Source organism: Cinclus cinclus, chromosome 7, assembly GCF_963662255.1.
Source record: "Cinclus cinclus chromosome 7, bCinCin1.1, whole genome shotgun sequence".
Taxonomy (NCBI): domain Eukaryota; kingdom Metazoa; phylum Chordata; class Aves; order Passeriformes; family Cinclidae; genus Cinclus; species Cinclus cinclus.
In genome coordinates, this window is record NC_085052.1 from 4,523,819 (window position 1) to 4,543,977 (window position 20,159).

General features: G+C 37.9%; 1 protein-coding gene across 1 annotated transcript in view; it reads left to right on the forward strand.

Moving 5' to 3' along the window:
• Nucleotides 1-20,159, forward strand: part of ATE1 (arginyltransferase 1) — a 66,356-nt gene that overhangs the window by 27,284 nt on the left and 18,913 nt on the right. The gene's annotated exons all lie outside the window — the stretch shown is intronic.

Below are 20,159 nucleotides of genomic sequence, written 5' to 3' on the forward strand. Positions count from 1 at the left end.
TGTTGTCAGCTGCTTTTCAAAGAACCAAAAATTGTGAGGCTCATGAAAGTGATGGTTGTGAAGGAATTTCATCTTGATTATGGTCTGCGCTGCAGGTGACCATGATGATTTGGTCTTCTGAAAATAACAAATCCCTCTTGTTTTGTTAGATGATGTGTTTGTGTGTGTGTGTCCCCTTTGCCAACTTGAATTTTCATGTCCATCTGCTGGCCAAACAAAAAGAACATTAAGTTTGATGGAAGAAGATGGGTGAAATGGAAAAAACTGCCCTCTTGTCATCTGAATCATCTTAAAGGCTGTCACATCACCAGCCTGAACCAAAGGTTTTGATTACTTCCTCTACTCTTTGGAGATAGTTAAAAGTTTGGGGTGATTTGTTTATGTTGAGACACTGCAATTTAACATCCCTTGTCTCTTCTACATGGTTCAAGACTTGTAAAAGGAATGGATGTTGTTTACCAGGGTACTTAAGAAACAAATCTGGCAATAATGGCACAAAAAAATCCCATTTCTGAAATATGTCATGGCTAAGAAACTTGAGGTTCAGCTTCTTCTAGTGCTTTACTTAAAAATTAAACTTTGTGTTCATGGATTAAATAAAGCTCATACATAAGGCAGTGCATTAAAGGAGCCACTCTGCATTTGTATTATTTATTACAACAGATGTACATATATATATATATATATATATATATATATATATATATATATATATACACACACACACACACCCTATAAACATTAGTTTTGTTGAGCCTGTGCTGCAATCTGGAAATGATTGCATCCAGAATAGAACATTCCCACAATGCTTCTAGATTGCATTCTTAAATAATGGAAATTAATTAAATTGTAGTGGGAGAATTTTAATTTTTGTTTCCTTCACAAAAGCTCTTTTTCTTCCCTTGTTTAGAATTAATGACTATTTGATATTACTGTGATTTGGTGGAATATACATTTTAATCTTCCAGAAACCTACACATGTCAATGTGTTAGATAATTAAAGCTGGAGCAGGGACTGGGGAGGATTAGAAGAAAAGCCTGTACATGTGTGATTGGAACATAGATAATGCTCTCTGCTAGGACAGCAATAATCTAATAAATGAATTTCAAGGTCCTTTGTTCTATTTTATATTTCTTTTCCTGAATGCATTTGTTTAAGAAGTAGAGAAAAATAATGGAATTGAAAATCAGGTTGACATTAATTCTGCAGTTCCACTTTTCCCTCACTGAAACTGAACACCAGAACCAAATTATCCACCTAAGCTCTGAAATGCATCTGGATAATGCTGCTGCTCTTGTGAGGTGATTGGGAGTGGTGAAGTGGGGTGGGGAAGTACTGACTTTGTCAATTAAGTAATTTCAGTAATGCCTGGTTGACTTAGAGGCATTTCATGTCAAAGACTTTGCTTTATTGCAGTTTAATAGAGATGTTAGAGGCTCCCTTCCCTTAATGATATTGCTGTGGAAGAGTGACGAGCCATGGGTGACTGATGTTAGACTGGTGTCAGGTAAGGAAATTAAATGAAGGAAAGAAAGAGAAGGAGCTGGAAAGCTATCCACTGGATTTCTAGCCTTTTTCTTGTAATTTTCTTTGCAAATTATTTGTCCTGGGATGTTCAGAAATTGAGGCTGAGGACAGGAGCACTTCTCTGTATGAGGAAGTGTCTCATGAAAACACAAGCACTTATTTACAGTGAAGGCACAGGATTTGGGGAATAGTTATTGGGGGCCAGTATGTGGCCATTTCTTCTGAAGGATTCTCTTTCCACAGCTGGTACAATTTGGTGTATGAACGGGGTGTAATCCAGTGGAAGATTGGAGGCCTGAAAATCCTGGAAGCAGATCCTGGAGCTGGGATTCCTCTGGCACAGTAACAGAGCTGGAGAATTCTGGGTTCTCAGGCAGGAAGATGAATAGTTAGAGTATCAACTAACCCATGGATCAGACATAATTACAGAGGTTTTTAAAATAAAGCTCCCTTTTGACTCACTGTTCCCATTCCTTTTGTTCCCCAGCAGCCAATATTGATTGCAATGTGATTTTAGAACAGTGGAGTCCCAGTGAAATTACTTTAAGATGGGGAAAGGGACTCCTCTGCAATATTAGGATACGTTTTAGTTCCCAGCCTCTCTTAGATTTCCCATGTATGGGTTAATATTTACAAACTACTAAAATAAAATCTACATTTAATTGAGACAAAAGGATTCCTGTAGTCCTATTATGTTAATATGGAAAAATCCAGTGAAAAACCTTAAGCAATGGCTTTGTTCCATTTTTTCTGGGTAGGTTAGGGTAATACAAGATTTAAATGATTCTCTGAAGAAATTCATGACCTCGTGGGAAACCTTCTCAGGCTCTGTTAGATGTGGTAGTTCTCACATTGGAAAAGTCTCCTGGAAATTTTTCCAGGAGTCATACGATGCAGTCTTTTTCCTAATGCATTTTGGAGTGTGTGATAAAGTTTTAAGCATAAGAAAGTACTTCACTTGAAAATGAGGTTGGTCTCAGGGTTGCTTCTCATGTGTGTAAGTCCTGTCTGTGTACTTGTTAATGTTTTCAGTTAAATGCAGCAATTTACAAGCATGTTTATGGAATTACAGAAATAAAAGAAGCACCTTTAGCAAACAGCCATATCAAAGAAATGCTTGACAGGACCTTGGATTTTCTTCCTAAATGGATATTCTGTCTGTTTTATCCTGCATCCTTCAAGTAAAAAATTTCATTCCATGGCTCTCTTACTAAATTTGAATATTCTGATCAACTCTGAACTATTTAAGGTCGTTTCTGTTCTTTCCATTGCAGTCCTTTGATACTGGTTTTGAGTCTCATGGTGGGTGACATTAAATAGATTTTGAGGTTGTTGTTTCTGGTATAAATAATAAATAATAAGTGTATTTGCTGCCTTGCATTAGCCATCTGGCCTCTGTTGACCTGAAATCCCTTTCTCCTCTAAGTTCTTGTGCTGGAAAGGATTTGCTGGTGACATTTTCTACGTGAGTTTCCTTAGCTCTGGATTTTGTGAGGTTTCTTGGGTGTCAGTATTTGCATGCAAACACTGCAGTTGGAGCGTGGATCAGTCCTTGTTTTGGTCAAGGATGTGCTTCCCCTGGAGGCCACCCCACTGATGCTGGTAAATAACTCTCAGAGCACTCAGAAGTGCACAGCAGATTTAATGTCTTTGTGCTGTGTTATCTCTGTGTGCCATTTTAAGACCATTCTATGATGTGAAGAGGTGTTTTGACTGAAACCTTTATCCAGACTTGTATGCAGGCCAAAGTAAATGGAATTATTTCAAGCAGTCTCCTTTGGTATCAAGTCATGGCCAGACTTCAGATAGATGGAATACTAGAAAGGGCTCTGAAATGTCAGAAAAGAAACAAAAGGCTGATTCAACTTTGATTAATCATTCTTAAACTAAATACCTTGGACTGATTGTGGTCATAAGCGGTGCCCCTGGAATTTTATGGCACTTGAGAGCCAATTTCTTTGGCTGCTTTCAGGAATTTCAGCATCACTCCTCGTGCAGCAGTGAAATGCATCCAGTGGTAGCCTGCATGTCCATGTCCATGAGATCCACAGGAGTCTGGCTCATCTTCCTCTGTCCAGACTCCTTCACCATTGCTCACTGTGGAATTCAGTTAATGTTTTCAGTAAGCTCGGATTTGCTATGTGAAGGGAAATTTGTGAGAGAAGGAGATTTAATGTGACGTGCTTTAATGTGATCCTCTGTGATTTTGAGAGTGTAAGCACATGCTTGTTATGGTTCTGCCACTGAACAGCAAAAAACTTCGTGGAACTGGTGACACATTTAGCACAAAAAAGAGCTGTGCTTTTATACCACCATGTGTCATCTTTTTATTCAGCCTCCTTTTCTCACTGGTATTACTATTTACCTTAAAAAGGGAAAATAAGATTAGCTAGGAGTAGTTTGGAGGACTGAAGTTGCCCTGAAACTAGTGGCTTTTCCAGGATTAATTCTGTAAGTTTGTAAGAATAAATCTGCATTGCAATTAGTACAAAATAATTTTTTATGTAAACAGGTCATAAAGAGGCAACTAAGTATCCTGAAAAGTCAGTACTTGTTACAGAGTGCCAAGTTGTTGCTTGCAGCACCATTTGATAATAAAGAATTGAAGTGTCTGCATTGTAAAACCATTATTTACTGTAAGAAAGCAATAAAAGTTTTGGCACCACGATGGTTTTGCTTTTTTTTTTTTTTTTTTTTTTTTTGGCAGGACTGTTAAAAACAAACAGCAAATAATAGAGAAAAAACATATAGTAGTAAAGTCCTGAGAATGAGAAGTTCCACAAGTGGGAAGGTAATCCCTGTTTTTGTGTGTGTCTATTAACATCATTTTTATCTTCTCCTGCCCTCCTTCCTTCTGTTTCCTCCCTGAACTTCCTGGGATCCTCCTCATGAGCACCAGCAGCTAAAATTGAACATTGATTTCTTCAGTGCTCTGACCTTAGCCCAGCTGCTCCTTGTAGTGGGTCAGGTTAGTGCTTGAGGAGAAAAACTACTCTGAATTCTATTGGAGTTTTGGGTATTAAAACCCAAAGGGAGTTTGAAAAGTCTGTTTGAGTGGCCAAGACTCCCAGAAGGATTTTGCATGAATGACTTGATGTACGTGTGTTCAATGCCTCTGAAAATCAAGCTGCTTTAATGTTCCTTCAAGGTATATCTGGTGTAAAAAAGTCCTTCACTCTCTACATGTATTTTATCAAATATGTTTTGACTAGGAGGGATGTCTGGTTTTTGGATGTGAGAAAACAGGTGCTCTATTTAGGACTGCAGAGTCCCTTACAGCTTTTTTTTGCATCTTTTTTTCTTTTTGGTTTCTTTCTTCCATAAAAGCTTTTTTCATTTCACCTTTCCTTATCTGAGAGCCTGTGCCAAATAAATGGAACTTAACATAAATGTTAACATAAATGTTGGAATAAACAACTGTGAGAATGTGGGACAGAATAAAGGCATCATGGGTGAAGAACTATAAGTTCTTTAGTTCTTGATGTCATGCTAGTGATGAATATTTAAAAGCTTTTCTGCTTTACTTTTAACAGCTTCTTACAAAGTGTTTGAGGCCACTTTCTAGTTGTTTTTTTTATTCTTCAAGACTCTCGTTGAGAGGATGTGAAAATCACATTATTATGAGCATCAGCAAGCAGGAATAAAGAGAATTCTCCATTCTGGATAGCAACAGCCATAATTGAATGCTGACAGGGGATTTCACAGAAAATATAATTATTTAAAGTATCAGTTTCCATGTATATTTCCATATTTTCATAGCAAGTAAAGATAATGAATGCAATTACCCAATTGCTTCTTCATTTTTTTCCTAAGCTGTTGTTTTTTACTGTGTATAGTTGGTAAATTATTACAGGTTTCCCTCAGTACAGGTGTTGAGGCTGTGTTGAATTTTACACAGCATTTTCCTGCAGTCCCATTTTTCTTCTAGAAACGGACACAGACCCCAGCCACGTCTTTTTGCTTAAATTTATTTCTCCTTGTAAAATATTTTCAGTGGGGACTTAATTTTTTCTGTCAGTTAGAACTCCTTGGGAGAGAAGTGAACATGTCCCTGGGAATTTGGTTTTCTAATGTTCGAAATGTTTATGTTCCTAATGTTAGAAATATGTGTTTCTTTTTATTTGTTTATGGAGTTTAAGATGACTGAATTTGTAGCAGAAATGAAGTGAAAGTGATATGTATATTTATGTTTGATGGTATTATTTCTAGGCTTTTGTCAGGGCAGATGAGGTTTGTTCTAGTAGGTCTCAGCTGACCTCTGAAGTCAGCAAGTCTCTTTCTCATTATTGCACCTTGAGAAAATAAACTTGCTTTGGATCATTTTCGTGTGGTCCTTAAAAAACCCAACCATATTCTGTATATTCAGGATTCCCAGTTCAAATATTGTGAAGAATAGACATAGAAATGTGATTAATGTAGCATTAATTGCTGACAATTGCACATTAGTAGGGATGTGCTCTGCATCTTGTTACAGGAATCTTGTCAACTTGGGACAACTTCACTATAATTTTTTAAAATAAATGTGATTTTGCTAATTTGTGTAAGATTTAAGTGAGCTAAAATTCCACCTTAAAAACCCAAGAGGCACAGTTTGGTAAATTGCTGCTCAGTTCTGTGCTACTGGATGTTTTCAGAGTTACTAGAGGTAACTTGCCTGTCTCTGTAAAAAGGAGCTGCTGAAAGGATTTATTCAGAATCATGTTGATAAACCTGAGGCAAGCCATCTTTTGAATGATGGTAGCTGGTGGAAATTTATCATGTCTAATTCATGACTCAGCATAGTCATAAATTCCCTGCTTATTTCTGACTTACACTAAATCTTAGTTGAAGGCTCATTTGGGGACTCCATAGCAACCACTGGCAGTTAAGGTGAGAACTGTAAATTGTGAAATAGAGAGACAAAACTGTGAATTTTGAGTGGCTTTCTTTTTTTTTTTTTTTTGTTTTGTTTGGTGGGTTGTTTTTTTGGTTTTTTTGTGTTTTGTTATGTTTTCGAGGGAGAATAATATATATGCCTTTTGATTTTTTTCCTTCATGTGAGAAATGAGGTCAAAATTCCCATTCCAGAATTTTCTAATTATAGTTCTGCAAGCCCATTTAGTCCTTGCTAGTAAGTGTTAGGAATGCATGGAATTAAGAGGATTTTAAAGGTTTCTATCAAGCAAACGAATTGATGTAATACTGCTTCATCAGCTTCACTTCAGTTTTGTTGATTTAATAATTTTGGATGGTCCTCAAACAGTACTTAACACCCTGTACTTCTGACTCTTGTCTTTGCAACTGTCTGTCTGTGAGAATTACCAAAAGTGAGTTATTTTGAATATTCAGAGATAGACACTGTGCTGTGATAGAAAAGCTGAAAACATATTTATGAAGATAGTTGTCTTCACTTTTCCTGACACAGTCCCTGTGTAAAACTGTTCACAGTTCAGATGTTGGACAAAATATTAAAGTTCTTGTGCCCTGCAGAAAAGTCAGATCTGTCGCCAAAGTGCGAGTCACTGAAACTGGTTAATTTTGTCTGTGCACCACTTTTATTGAAGATGGCAACACTTGGAGTGTTGGATCTCTCATTTACCTCCAAATCCAGCTACTCTTATTTTTGCTGTTGCACTGATTATATTAGCTCTAATTAGGCAATATTGTCGAGTGGAATTTATTTGGTCTGAAAGCCTGGAGCTCCTGCTTTTCCTGGCTCTGCCGTATTTCACTCGTGGCCTTTACAGTAGGAGCTGGCTGACAAGCCAGTTAATCTACACAAGAAATGTTTTCTCTCCAATTTTCCAGGAAAGGTTTAATGGGAGATACTTTAATGAAGCCTGGTTTAACTAAGACCTCATTGATTTTACAGAGGTATCACAGTACACTCCTGAAGTGTTACATGTAATCTAGATGACAATTCATTATTATGAATAATTGTTTTCTTTGTCTGAGTTTGTTTAGCTGCTGACTGTACCGAGTCTCCAAGTAAAAGTGTAATTAATGAACAGAATATACTAATGAGGTTCTATTATTTATCCTCAACCCTGATATTAAACACACTCTAGTTTGCAAAAAGTTCAACATCAGTACTTAGATGGGAATGAGAGTCCCAGAATCCTGTAGAGGTGAGTGATTTGGAGCCAGGAGGGAAAAGTGTAATCATGGATTGTGTAATCCATCCCTTTACTGCAATACAGGTTCAGTTATATTTGTGTTAACTTTTAAAACCTGTAGGGCATGTGTGCCACAGGCCTGCCTTGATACACTCATGCACATCTCTACCTTGGTGAAAGTATATAGGAATATATATTCTTATATATTCTTGTTCTTTAGTGGTCATCCCACTGAAATTATTTTTCTTAATGTCTCACCTAAGCTTTTCGTCCTAAAGAATAAGATTTTTATTTCTTTTTTGTTGTTGTGTTTAATTTTATTAATTTGTTTTGCAATGCCCTTCTTTTTAAACCTGATGGTTACCAGCATTGTCTCTTCATGGACTTCTCTAAAAACGCCAGTCAACCATCCACCAAAAATACCCCTCAGTTCCTTCTTTTCTCCAAGCCTCATTTTTAAAGCTTTTTGTAATTCTTTTTATGTCGCCTAGAAGATTTTCATCAACCGAATATATTTTTGTCCTAGAGAATGGTGGCTAAAATTAGGCTCTCAGATGCTGAGGTCAGCTCGTAGCATTTGTTTGTATAACGTGAGTTACTGCCTTCATTGTGCTAAAGAAGATGGTAACCTCTGGAAGCAAGGAAAAAGGGTGGAAAGGAGAAGAAAAGGGAATTGTGCAACTACAAAGTTTTCAGAATGGGCTCAATTGGGAAATGAGCTGAGTTATTTTTAGTGTCGTGGTTCGTGACTATGAAAGAAAATGTGTGTATGCTGTTGAATTTTTCTGCTGTCCATTCTGCTTTAGCTAAGTGTGTGCTAAAACTTGCATTTTTCTTTCAGGAGAGAATATCACATGAAATTAGTTGACAGGGCATAAAGGGTTTTATGGTTTTTCCTTCCAGTACTTATAGAGATCTGCTGGATTAATTTTATCTTCCTTATTGTAGTAAATTATTATTTATGGCATTATAATAAGTACCTGGAGTGACAGGTCAAAATAAAAAAATTAAGAATTAAAACCTAGAACAAGGCTATGATAGTACTGGGTTACAGATAATGGTAATGAATTGTTTTCACACTGCCAAGATATTCCTGTTGGGGGAGCAGATTATTTCAGGTTATCCTATGCTAGCCACCACTGTTACTTAGATGCAAGTAATTTTAAAACAAATTTTTATTCTCATTAATTGGTATTGGAGACAGTAGTGGAAGTTTGTGGAACTTAGGAGGCTCTTGGGTGGGGCTGAGTTTTCCCCAAAGATCCTTGAGGGCTCTGAGAGGCTGCACAGAGCAGGGCCCAAGCAGTGGAAAAGTGAAATATTTTTGTTACAGCTTCTTTCAACTTTTTTCTTAATCCAATAAGATCAGTTCCTGAAGGCTTTCAAAGGTTGCTTTACTGTGGAGACCTGGGAGCTTGATGAGTTTTGTCTTTTTGAGTGAAAATTTTAAAAAAGCCAGCAAAAATCAACAACCCCAAATCCCCCCTTGGTGTTTTCAGACACTGCCTTGAGGTTTCTGCTTGTCCTGTGAGAATTAACCACTATCAAAACCTTGATTTTGTTTAGTTGTTCTCAGCTGAGGAGCTGAACTGTTGTAAAAGGAATGACTGAAACTGTTCAGAGAAGTTATTTGCTGTGTTAGATGTAATGGATAATTTGGGGATTCTTACTAGAAAAGTTTCAAGGGAATAGATAATTTTAATTTTTTTTTTTTAATAGCGTAGGATACTATCTGCTTCCTCCCCTTTTCCTGTTCAGAATAAAAGTGTTTTCACAAATAACACTGAGATGGGATGACAAAAAAAGGGTGTGAAATGGCTCCATTGTTAATTAATTAAAAAAGAATGGGTCTGTGGAGCAAAAGTACATAAGACCCAAAATCTGTCTTTGTCCCAACACAAATGCACTGTTGTTCTGTGAATGGACAGAAGACAAGATGAGCTTTTTGTTCCACTGATCTGTTGATTTTATTTATTTATTTAAGCTATTAGGGCTAGTATTCTCAAGGGGTGCTTAGTGATAGTATGGGCAGCACATTCGTGGTTTATTTAATATCTTTTTCTTCTGTTCTTTCCATTTTAGTCTTTACCAGTTGGCCTTGTGTGGCTTGTTAATTGCTTTTAACTGTCTTCCATTCAGGGGAAAAGAAAAGGAGGAAGGTGGAGAGTGTTACAGTATATTTTTGGAGGCAGAAATGCTTAGGATCATTTTTGGCTGCTGTCCTTTAGATGTGCAGATCTCAGTTAAACTTATGTGACTCAAACTGGTTCAAGTTTTAGTCATTTAAACTTATATTATGCCAGTAAATATTGACCTAATGTATGCTAAGCATATAAGTGTTTATAGCACTTTGCTGTCTATTTTAGAAGTGTGTTAAAAGTGTAGAGAATGCACGAAGCTGCTTTCTTGTTTCAAGATATGCATGCATGTGAGTACAGGGTGCAGCTTTATTGATTTTAAAATACAGCAGGGTGATTGCCTGGGCAATTTTTAATTATTTTTATCTCTGAAAAGTGGGAACTGTAAACTGTTAAAGTGGCAAAAATGTGCTTGATTTCTGTAAGTGCAGTTCTAATTTAATACTCCCCTAATCCTGTATTTGGGTGGATGTTTAATACACCCTCGAATTACCAGGTTTTGGAACGATGAGGATTTAGCCTATAGTATAGTTATTAATTCCAGTCCATTTGCTTCCAAACTTGTTTTTTAATGTGAAGGTGTTTATAAAGCAAAGTTTCCAAACATCTGGCATTAAGAGAAAACTGAAGTGTTGATGTTTCAGCTCAAAGACTTTGGGGATACATAATGTTAAACAGTCTGTTTTCCTAAACATGCAAGTAGACATTTGTGTACCTTAAATGGCAGTAATTCAGATGGAAGCATAATGGGGAATGTGTTCTGCCCAACAAAGAGAAGTGTTGGGCACTTTTACAGGGCCACGAGCTTAATGGATGCCAAACTGCATAAGGAATGGCTGCTCCAAAACCTCCCACTATAATTTCATCTTGTTCAGCTTTGTATGATAAAAATGAGCTTACTTGACAAGAATTCTAGGATTAGAAGTTTAATATTTTTGTTTATAATTGCAGAGACAGAGTTTAATAACATAAGGAGGAGTTTGCAAACAAGTCAGTGTCAGAAAGAACATGTTGAAAGGATGCAGTTATTTTTACTGTATTGTGTCCTCAGGCAGTTATTATTTCCTGCAAAACAGCTTTACAGAAATTCTATACATCTCTATCTAGCCATGTTTCCAGTGCCTTATTTCTACATTTGTTCAGTGTCCCTATTCTTGGATTCTTTCATCAATTTCTTACATCTAGCATGGTCTCAGCGGGAATGCATTGAAGCCCTGGAGCTCTCAGTTCAGTATTTTTTCTGAAAACTAATGTAGCTGCAGCCTGGTTTTCAATTTGGAAGAGGAGAGAACATAATGTCCTGGGCTCTGGGGAGAGCTCAGAGCCCCTTCCAGTGCCTAAAGGGGGCTCCAGGATAGCTGGGGAGGGACTTGGGACAAGGGGAATGGCTTCCCAGTGCCAGAAGGCAAGGTTAGATGGGATACTGGGAAGGAATTCTTCACTATGAGAGGACTGTAGGATTGCCCAGAGAAGCTGTGGGTGCCCCATCCCTGGGAGTTCCAAGCCAGGTTGGTCTGGGCTTGGAGCACCCTGGGACAGTGGGAAGGGTGGAATGAGCACGTGGGTGGAATGAGCTGAGCTTTGAGGTCCCTTCCAACCCAAGCCATTCCATGGCTCTGTGATTCCAGGATGGTGGGAAGCTGCTAGGGGCTCTGGTGGCAGTTCAGATTCTGGGGTTGTTGCCTCACAGATGTTTTTGGGCTGGAAGCGGATGTGGTCCCACTTCAGTCCCCACTTTTCCAGTCTGGGACGCCAGGAGCCATCTCTTCTGGGGTGGCAGAAGTGTCAGGTTGTTGCACGCCAGGCTTTTGTCTGTTCTGAGCCTGGTGCAGGGATGGCTTCAGCTCAGCCCTGTGCTTGGAGCTGCACGTGCCAGGATGGTCCCGAGGTGGTCGGACGCTCTCCTGCTGGGAAGGGACTCCTGGGAGAACACAGAGGCTGTGTTTACAAATCCCCCTCTCCCAGCAAACAAAGCAGGCTTGTTTAACAAACACAACGGACCCAAAATTAGAATGCTTGTTTCATGAACAAAAACTTACTATGAAAATAAACATTTTTAGGGACAATAGAAGAAACTTCTTATAAAGCACACGTGTTTTGATGGTCTGGAATTTTTGTACAGATACTCGTTGATCCTTTGTGCAGATAGCTGTTGCTTTGGTTGCTGTTAAGGTTTAGGTTCTAACACATGCTTGGAACACTGGTAAAGCAAGCCTTTGTATTTATTTATTCAGTTTTTAATCTGCAGATGCAAGGAGACAAATGGGTTTAGATTTTTTGGCAGAGGTGCATTACTCTATCCTTGTAATACAAATTGTAGACTCTGAAAGACTGGGATTGCCTTTTTTCCTCCTTCAGATTTTTAATCTGAATAACATGTTTGTGTGTGCATTGAGGATCCATTACCATGAATTTCACAGTATTATTTAGGATACTGCAAAAATGAATGTTTTCCTAATGAACTTTCCTATGCTGTTGCCTCCCTTTGTCCTACAACTTTACTCTTTTTCTTCTATCCTTAAATTACTGTGAATATCTATTTGCCTGTATGTGCCACTGGTGTTGAGGTTGTTTCTTCAGTGCTGTGCTATGTGCATTTCAGTGTTGAATGACTAAAGATTAATTACTTGTCTTTTACTTAATTTTTCCATTGCCAGGCTTGAAAAAGACTTGTCTAGTGTACCATGTATTGGTAGAAAGCCTTGAAATTAAAAATCTTGTACTGTTCTGAATTACTGTCTTCAGAAAATTATTTCTTGTTCTTAGATGTATGAAAGAAGCAAGAAATGAAAAAAGCTGGACTGACAGTTTAAAGTGACCTTGTTTTTCAACATGATCTAATTGTGTAAAGTTTGAAAAACCCACATAGGATATCTTAATCTAAAGCCAACATTGTGCATCTGAATTCTTAATTAGGAGTATATTTCAACTTGTGAATATCAGTGTTCCACAATTTGCAAAGCTGTCAATTGGTCTATTATTTATTATGTCTTGAAATATTCCACAGGCTGAGTCAGTAGCTGGGCATGAGAAACATGAAATTATTTATTCAGTATAAGGCTACCCTCACCCAGACTTCCTTGGGAAGGTCTTAGTTTCTTGCCCTTAGAGTCTGGATGGATTTTTTTTACAAGTTCTGTGTGCTTTTGGCTGGGTTTTTAAAAGCCCTGTTGGAGGCTGAAGCAGGACTTTGGGGGTGTCCAGGACAGGAGTGGTGTTCCCAGTGGTGTGTGATGGTCTGGGCAGTCACACAGGGAGAGCTGATCCATAAGGCTGAGCTGGAAAAGGAGCTCTGAGTGGGATCAAAAGTTGAATTTTGGAGCTGGGAGAAGGGACTATTTGGGGGCTTCAGGCAAAACTCTTTGAAGAGTCATTGGAGAGACACTGGGAAAGATGGGGAAGGCTCAGGCACTGATGGATACTTGGAAGTAAGTAAGCACAGAGCAAACACATCTCTGGAGGTAGACGTGCAGGCAGAGAAGAGTCAAAACTGTCAAAAATCCAGGAAAAGTGGGCAGGAAGAAAAGCAGGTTTCCATGTGCCCTGTTGGTGCACAGTCCTGGACAGTTTTATCCAGGAGCTGGGAATGTGCAGTTGGATGAAGTTGCAAGAGCAGTGCATGTGTTGTGCATGGATCAAATGAGTAAACGGAGACTTCATAGATGCCTGAAAAGTGAAAGTACAGAATATAGCTGCTTTCCTCTTGTGTCATCCTTTAGAATTGCTGCTTAAGAGGGTGAGAGAAGTCGGGTTGAAGTGAGTCTTACGTCACAAAATAATTTCTTGTCGTTATCACAGAAGATTAAGAAACTAATTTACATTGATTCATTGTTGGGCACATCATAACCACAGCCAGTGTTTCTATAAAATTGAAAATAAAAGCTTGTGCAACCTGCCCTCATGCCCATTTCTGTCATGCTGGTGCTTTAATTCTGTTGAATTTTAATTTTCTGCTTCCGGCTGTGCATCGTACAGAAAAAAAAATAAAACATGCTCACTTTAAGTTAATTCTCTAAATTTAATTTTGTTTATCTTTTCTTTTTCTACTAAGTACATATGGTGTGTGGTGTTTTTCCTTTGATAACTACACAGCAGAAGCCCTTTGACAGGGAATGAATTTAGTTTTCCTGTGGCAAATGTCCATAAGCTACAGATGAAAGCTGTTCTTTTAGATGTGACTCCAGCTAGTGAGCTATTAATGAATGTTTAAAGATATCTGATATCAGTGTGGCAATTTTGTGCTTCTAAGGGTAAAGCATGGGTATGATCTATTAGGTTGTGCATATTTTTTCCTGTGATTATTTCACCTTACATTAAATACAAGAAAACAAACTTTAACACTTAATTTCATCCATTTAATTTAATTAACTCAAAAAATACTCAGTTGATGGCAGTCCTTCAAGAGAAAGATATGGAATCCACATGATTGGAACACTAATTTCTTTTTCTTGTTTTTGTTTTTTTTTTTTTGGGGGGGGGGGGAAGATAGGGGTGGTTGGGGATTCTCTTTTCTTGCTTCTCCCAGCTGCCAAAATAAACTCCTTTTGAGATAGACCTAAGTCAGCAGAGTTGGTGTGTCCCTAATGAAGCATTCTTCTTGAGGCCTCCACTTGGGTTTTATCTTTTTGTCATAGTTCTTTTTAATCTCCCTTTCCAAGTTTAATGCTAGGGTCTCCATAAGAATTTGTGCTGCAGATTCAAAGTAAACAAGGTCCATTTCAGTAATCGTATGATTCTTATTTCCCCAAACTCTTTGATTTTTTTTTTTTTTTTCAGTAAAAAGGCAATTGATATTACTTTTGTTTTCTTTTTTTTTTACTTTGAAACTATCAGGTTGTTGAAAAAAATTGGCTAAAATTCAAGGAAGCTAATAGCCTTCAAATGTAGAAGCTTAACTCTTCTTTATTATTGTTTTCCACTTAAGTTACTCAGATTGTGCTGCTGTTTTTAGCATTCTTGAGTAGCCTCTCTACAGATAAGACAGATTCTGGCTCCCTGCTCCAGAACAATCTGTGTGGTGCTGTCTTTAATTAGCTTGTTCCCAACTGAATTTTGGATGGCAATTTCCAATAAATGTTAGCTGGTTTTAAATATTTTATTTACAGTCACAAAATACTTTTTTTGCTGTAAAATGTTTTGAACACACAGCCCTATGAGTTTATAGGGAGTCTCAGTCTCTAGATGTGCACAAATACACCTTGAATTAGAAACATTCCTTGGAATGTCAGTCTTGTGTGGAAGTTGCTGTTCTGCCAGTTTAGTGTCACTGACACTAAATATTAGTGCATGAAAGAGATAAAATAGCAATATTTGAAGCTATGGCAAGTTTTCATATTCTTAATAATATTCTTAATATTCTAATGTTCTTAATATTCTGGTGGCAATCTCTGGAATTCCATCCACTAGAGTTTTCCTGTAAGTACCATCTCATATCAGCCTCTTTTTTTTTTGTGCGCATCAAGCAAAGTTTATGTAACAACATTGAAATGTAAACTTTGTCTGTTTTAATAAAATGCCATTGTGTACAGCACTGATTAGGAGATATAAACAAAAAATAAAAGAGAAAGGAACCTTGGGATATGTAAAGTAGGCAAAATAGACACATCATAGTTTGGTGATGTAAAATTATTTAGAAATGTGCTTTAAAAGTGGCCCTAACTTTATGTAAGCTCCATACTTGTAGTGTTTCTCTTTGTTTCTCATTTTCAAGAGCTGTCTTCAAATTCATCTGTGTTTTGGGTATCATTATTTCAGTTTTGGATAAACAGTCACCCTAGGGCAGCCCAGAATCCATAAATTTGCTGTCGCTGTCATCAAAGGTCTGGAACCAGGGTACAATAGCAGTGTCAGGGTAAATAATGCTCTTTATTGGTCTTGAAGGGACTATTTTGTCATGTTTGTACTCTTGGCTCTGCAGTGTGAAACACCATCTCCACAGCTAATTCTGGTAGATTTAATCTGAACTGTGACTGCCACTGAAATCCTACGAATCACAGCTGTAGAATTTGTGTATATATCTATCCATCTTTCTTACTGAGAGTAAGAGGAATAGAGTGGGAATAAGCACAGTTATTTAATGTCGTGTGTCTGAGTTAATAAAATTTACACTGCACACATACTGGCTTGAGTAAATCCCTAAGTGCAGAAAACAGGAGTATAAAAGATTGGCAACTGCCCCCTGCAAATCTTTAAATTAAATTTTCATAAGTATTGATGTAAATATGTGTGTGTCCATCTAGCCATCAAATTTTTATGATGTAATTCCTGAACATATGGATTTTTTTCCTCTTTTGTGCAAGCCTAATCAGTGGCTTTATTCTGGACATAGTGATTTGACACTGTGACTTTTAAGAGAGTGGCTTTAGTTGCTTAGAACAAAAAACTTTCACTTTACTGCTCTGTATAAATGAGAAAGGACAAACTCTCAGCAAGAAGTCTTGGAGGAGAGAGCAGAGCTTCAGAGTGGCTGTGAGAGGATGCCCAGAGCTGTGTCTTATCTTCAGCTCTGGGCAGTTGCATCCCAAGCTGATAAGGGAGAGATGATGCAGCAGCCCTCTCTAAGGCTCTCGACCATGCTAATTACTGCTCACTTTTCAACTTGAAACCAGAATTATCTCATTGATTAATGCAGTGGTGTTAGAGAGGAGAGCTGTTGGAGTGTGGGCATGGATGTGCTTTATCTCAAGCAGCACTTTGTTGGCTTCTTGGATCCTGTGGATGGTGTGTTGGAATATTAATGTGCTGCAGGTCGTGGCTTGGAGCTCAGCATAAACACTCAGAGCTTCCCTTGGCATGTTCTACTCAGTGAGTGGAGGGAAAGATAATATTGCTATAAAAAAAAAGGGGGAAGAAGAGCTGCATGGACTTGGAGACTAAAGGGGAAAGGAAAAAAAAAAATATAACCTATCCCAAATGTTCCCTTTTTGCCTGAGTGGAAAGCAATTTTTTCTCTCGCAGCCCATGAGCCTTTTCAGACACCTGTTGGCTGTTTCCCAGTATCAAAAACAAGCTTGAAAGTTCAATATTTCAGATAATTTCTAGGAAAGAGGACAAGGGGAAAACAGCTATTTGGAGTGCATACTAAGCTATCGATAGCAAAATCCAAACAATTCAGGGGATTGTGAGGAATAGCACAGGTTGAGAAAACAAAGAAACAGTAAGAGTTTCTGAAGATATTTTGTGGAGAGTATTTCTTTTAAAGTACTTCTTTGCAGAGCACTTTAGGCAAATAAAGTACTGAGATTTATCTTCAATCTCAGTGAAATTTAAAATAAACTTAATTTAATTCCACTTTTGTGGTGGGTTAAGAGTATGTAGGCAGTTAATGACCAAATAATTGCATGATAATTGTAGGATGCTGAATGTGAAACTTGGCTGCCTTCCTTTTTTGACTTTTACTCATTATCTTAATCTGTTTTACACTTACCTGAAATATTTTGTTTACCTCAGGCACACTATGAAAACCTTCTGAAATGCTATTTTTTTAATATTTAGTGATGTACAGCAAAGTGCGAATATGTAGTCAATAACTGTAGGAAATTATTTTGTTTGACATGTAGAAACAAATGTCATAAATATTTTCATTTGGGGTTTATCATCAGTTCTCTTAATACATTACATGGACTAGGGAAATAAACAAAAAAGAGGTGCAAGTTGGCAAATTATATACAAATTTGCTTTGGACTGTCAGTGTAAGCACCACTGAGGAACATTTAGAAAGACAATCAAAAGTAATAGTGACAAAATTAACTGATCCAGATCAATGTTGGAAGTAGCTGACCTTAAAGGTCCTTTCCAGCCCAAACCATTCTACAATTCCATGTTTCTGTTGGAAATACATCATCAAATTATATTTACATTTCACTTACTGGAAACCAAAGAATATGGGAGAAGGTGGGTGTTTGCTCTGAGTTTCCATGTTTGAGGTGCCTTGGGAGGCACCTTACAGCTCCCTGGCTGCCTGTAAAATTCCCATTACACAGATTTTGGGATGATGTAACTAAATGAGAATGAACACATCTTTCTGAGAGCAAGGATTGACACTTCATGCACTCGAGTTCCGTGAGCTGCAAAATAAATTTTGGCTATTATTCGTAACATCTTTTAAGGATTACAGGACATTATTCTTTAATGAAACAGAAAGGTGGCTAAGCTCTCAAGAATGCAGCTCTGGGATCCTAAAAATGTGGAGTCCATAATTATTTCAAAGCTTGCAGCTTGGACAAAATTGGCTCGTTTGATGCTGGCACTGGAGTTTCAGGCAGCCTGCTGAAATCCAACTTGTTAATGGAGTTACCCAGTGATGTAACTCCTCTTTGATATCCATTTTCTTGTAAGCTCAGTACTTTTTGATGATAAAGGTGAAGTCTCCAGCCATCTCTCCTGGATAAACAGAGCTGCTTGTTTCAATCTGTGCCTATTGCTTACGGGGTTTTTGGTTGTTTAAAAAAAAGCAGTGACTGTGAGGTGGGAGCAGTGAATTTGTGGACGTCGTTTTGGGACAAGAAGGGGGGATCTTGTTGTTTTTCTGAAGTCTTTTAGGCCTTGCACAGCTGGGTGCCATGTGGGAGGCTGGAAGCACAGAGGAGTTTGGGATGTGCAGCTCTTTGTCCAGGGCTGGCACCGACCTGGGAGAGCGCAGCAGGTCGAGTTACCAGCCAAGGGCTCTCCTGGGGATCCATAAACTCTTATTTCTGTTTATGGGATAAAATCAGCAGCAGGGGTCTGCTGCAGCACTCTGCTGGGGGATTCCAGGGGCTGTCTTTAGGGGACAGGCTGAATTCCATAAACCCATGGTTGGCCAGGCTGCGCTGCCCAGCTCTAATGGGTCACTGTTGATAACTTGGGGTTGCTTTGTTTGTGTAGCCAGAGCACTTCTTTCTAGGCAGCTGGCTGGAAACAGAGATGAAGGCAGCCTTAATTCACTTTTAATAAAAGATCAATGGCTTTATTGTGAAAAAATAGAATACAGATGTAAATTGTACCTGGTAAAATAATTAAATGTGAGTTTAATCTTCCTGTTTTGTTTTTTTAGTGCTACTGGTGCTTGACTTTTTGAGACTGTTGTCTTTCTTGGTAGTTTTACATTCTAAGTTTTACTTAGGCTACAAAAACAAACTCTGCTGGTGTTTTTCATCTCAAGTGCTTACCAAATCCCTCAGATTTTGCAAAATATTTAAAAAGTAATCTCCAGACTAAAGTCTCATTAAAACCTTTGCCCTTCCTGTGGAACAAAAGTTCAGAGACGTTCTGTTTGATTGTAATTTGAAAACTATAAAACGAAAACCATCATGGTGTGAAGTATTAATTTAGGCTTGGCAGTCTCTCTGTAAAATTTATTTCCAGAAGCTTCCAATTAAAATGCAGCATGTCTAATTGTATAAGGGGAAGCACCTTGAAGGCTCTCTCTTTTATAGTATATAGGAGGAAAAATGCCACAAACATTAGTGACAATAAAATATCTTGCAGGTACTTCTGTTAAAATCCTGTCACGTTTATGTTGCAATGAGTTGACTTGGTATAAGGAACCATGTACTCAAACAGCCATATTAATTTTCAGTGTTGCTTTTTAGTCAAGCCATTTGATAGATTAATCAGATGTTTATCTTTTCTGTAAGTTTATCTAATAAGTTCGAATCTTTAATTTAATTTGTACCTTTAATCTGATTTGTGCCTTTGTTACACTTTGGGTTGTTATGCTCCTTGAACAATGCAATTTGAATGGTTTCCCCTGGTGGCTCTTTCCCCTGTTTCAAAGAAGAAAAAGCAAAATTGGGAAAAGGACAGGATGGCTAAAGGTATGGAATACCTTACGTCGTAGTGCTGTAAAGAATTTAATTCCCTTCAGTCTGATGGAGATACCACAGAATGGATTGGACTGGAAAGGACCTTGGACATCATCCAGTCCCATCCCCTGCCAGGGACAGGGACCCCTGCCACTAGGGTTGTTTTTTTATTTCCAAAAACATTTCAAAAAGCAGATTTTGTCTCTTGGATATTTCTTGGCAAAATGGAGATGCAGAGAGAGAAATATGTGCAGTTGTTTTCTATTGACAGAGTTCATTTCATCAGCAGGTGGCATTGGGTTTGAGAAGCTGAAACCTGAGACAAGTGCTTAGGGATGGTCTGTAAGATGATAGCTTTTGTTGAAAGTCTTGTAGTTAAATATTCCCAAGATGGTCTGGACAGCTTAAACAGTTCTACTGTGCAAGAGCTTGTATATAATGAGATAAAAGAAAGCAAAATGTTTTCAGTTGTGAACTCTTACCGTAGACAGGATCACTTCTGAAATGAATGCTGATTTAATCTGAAGCCAAAGAGAAATTAATTTCAAAATCTGTTTTGCAAGTCTGATTAAGTTCTACTGTGATAAATCCCACTGCAGCACCTCCTTTTAGG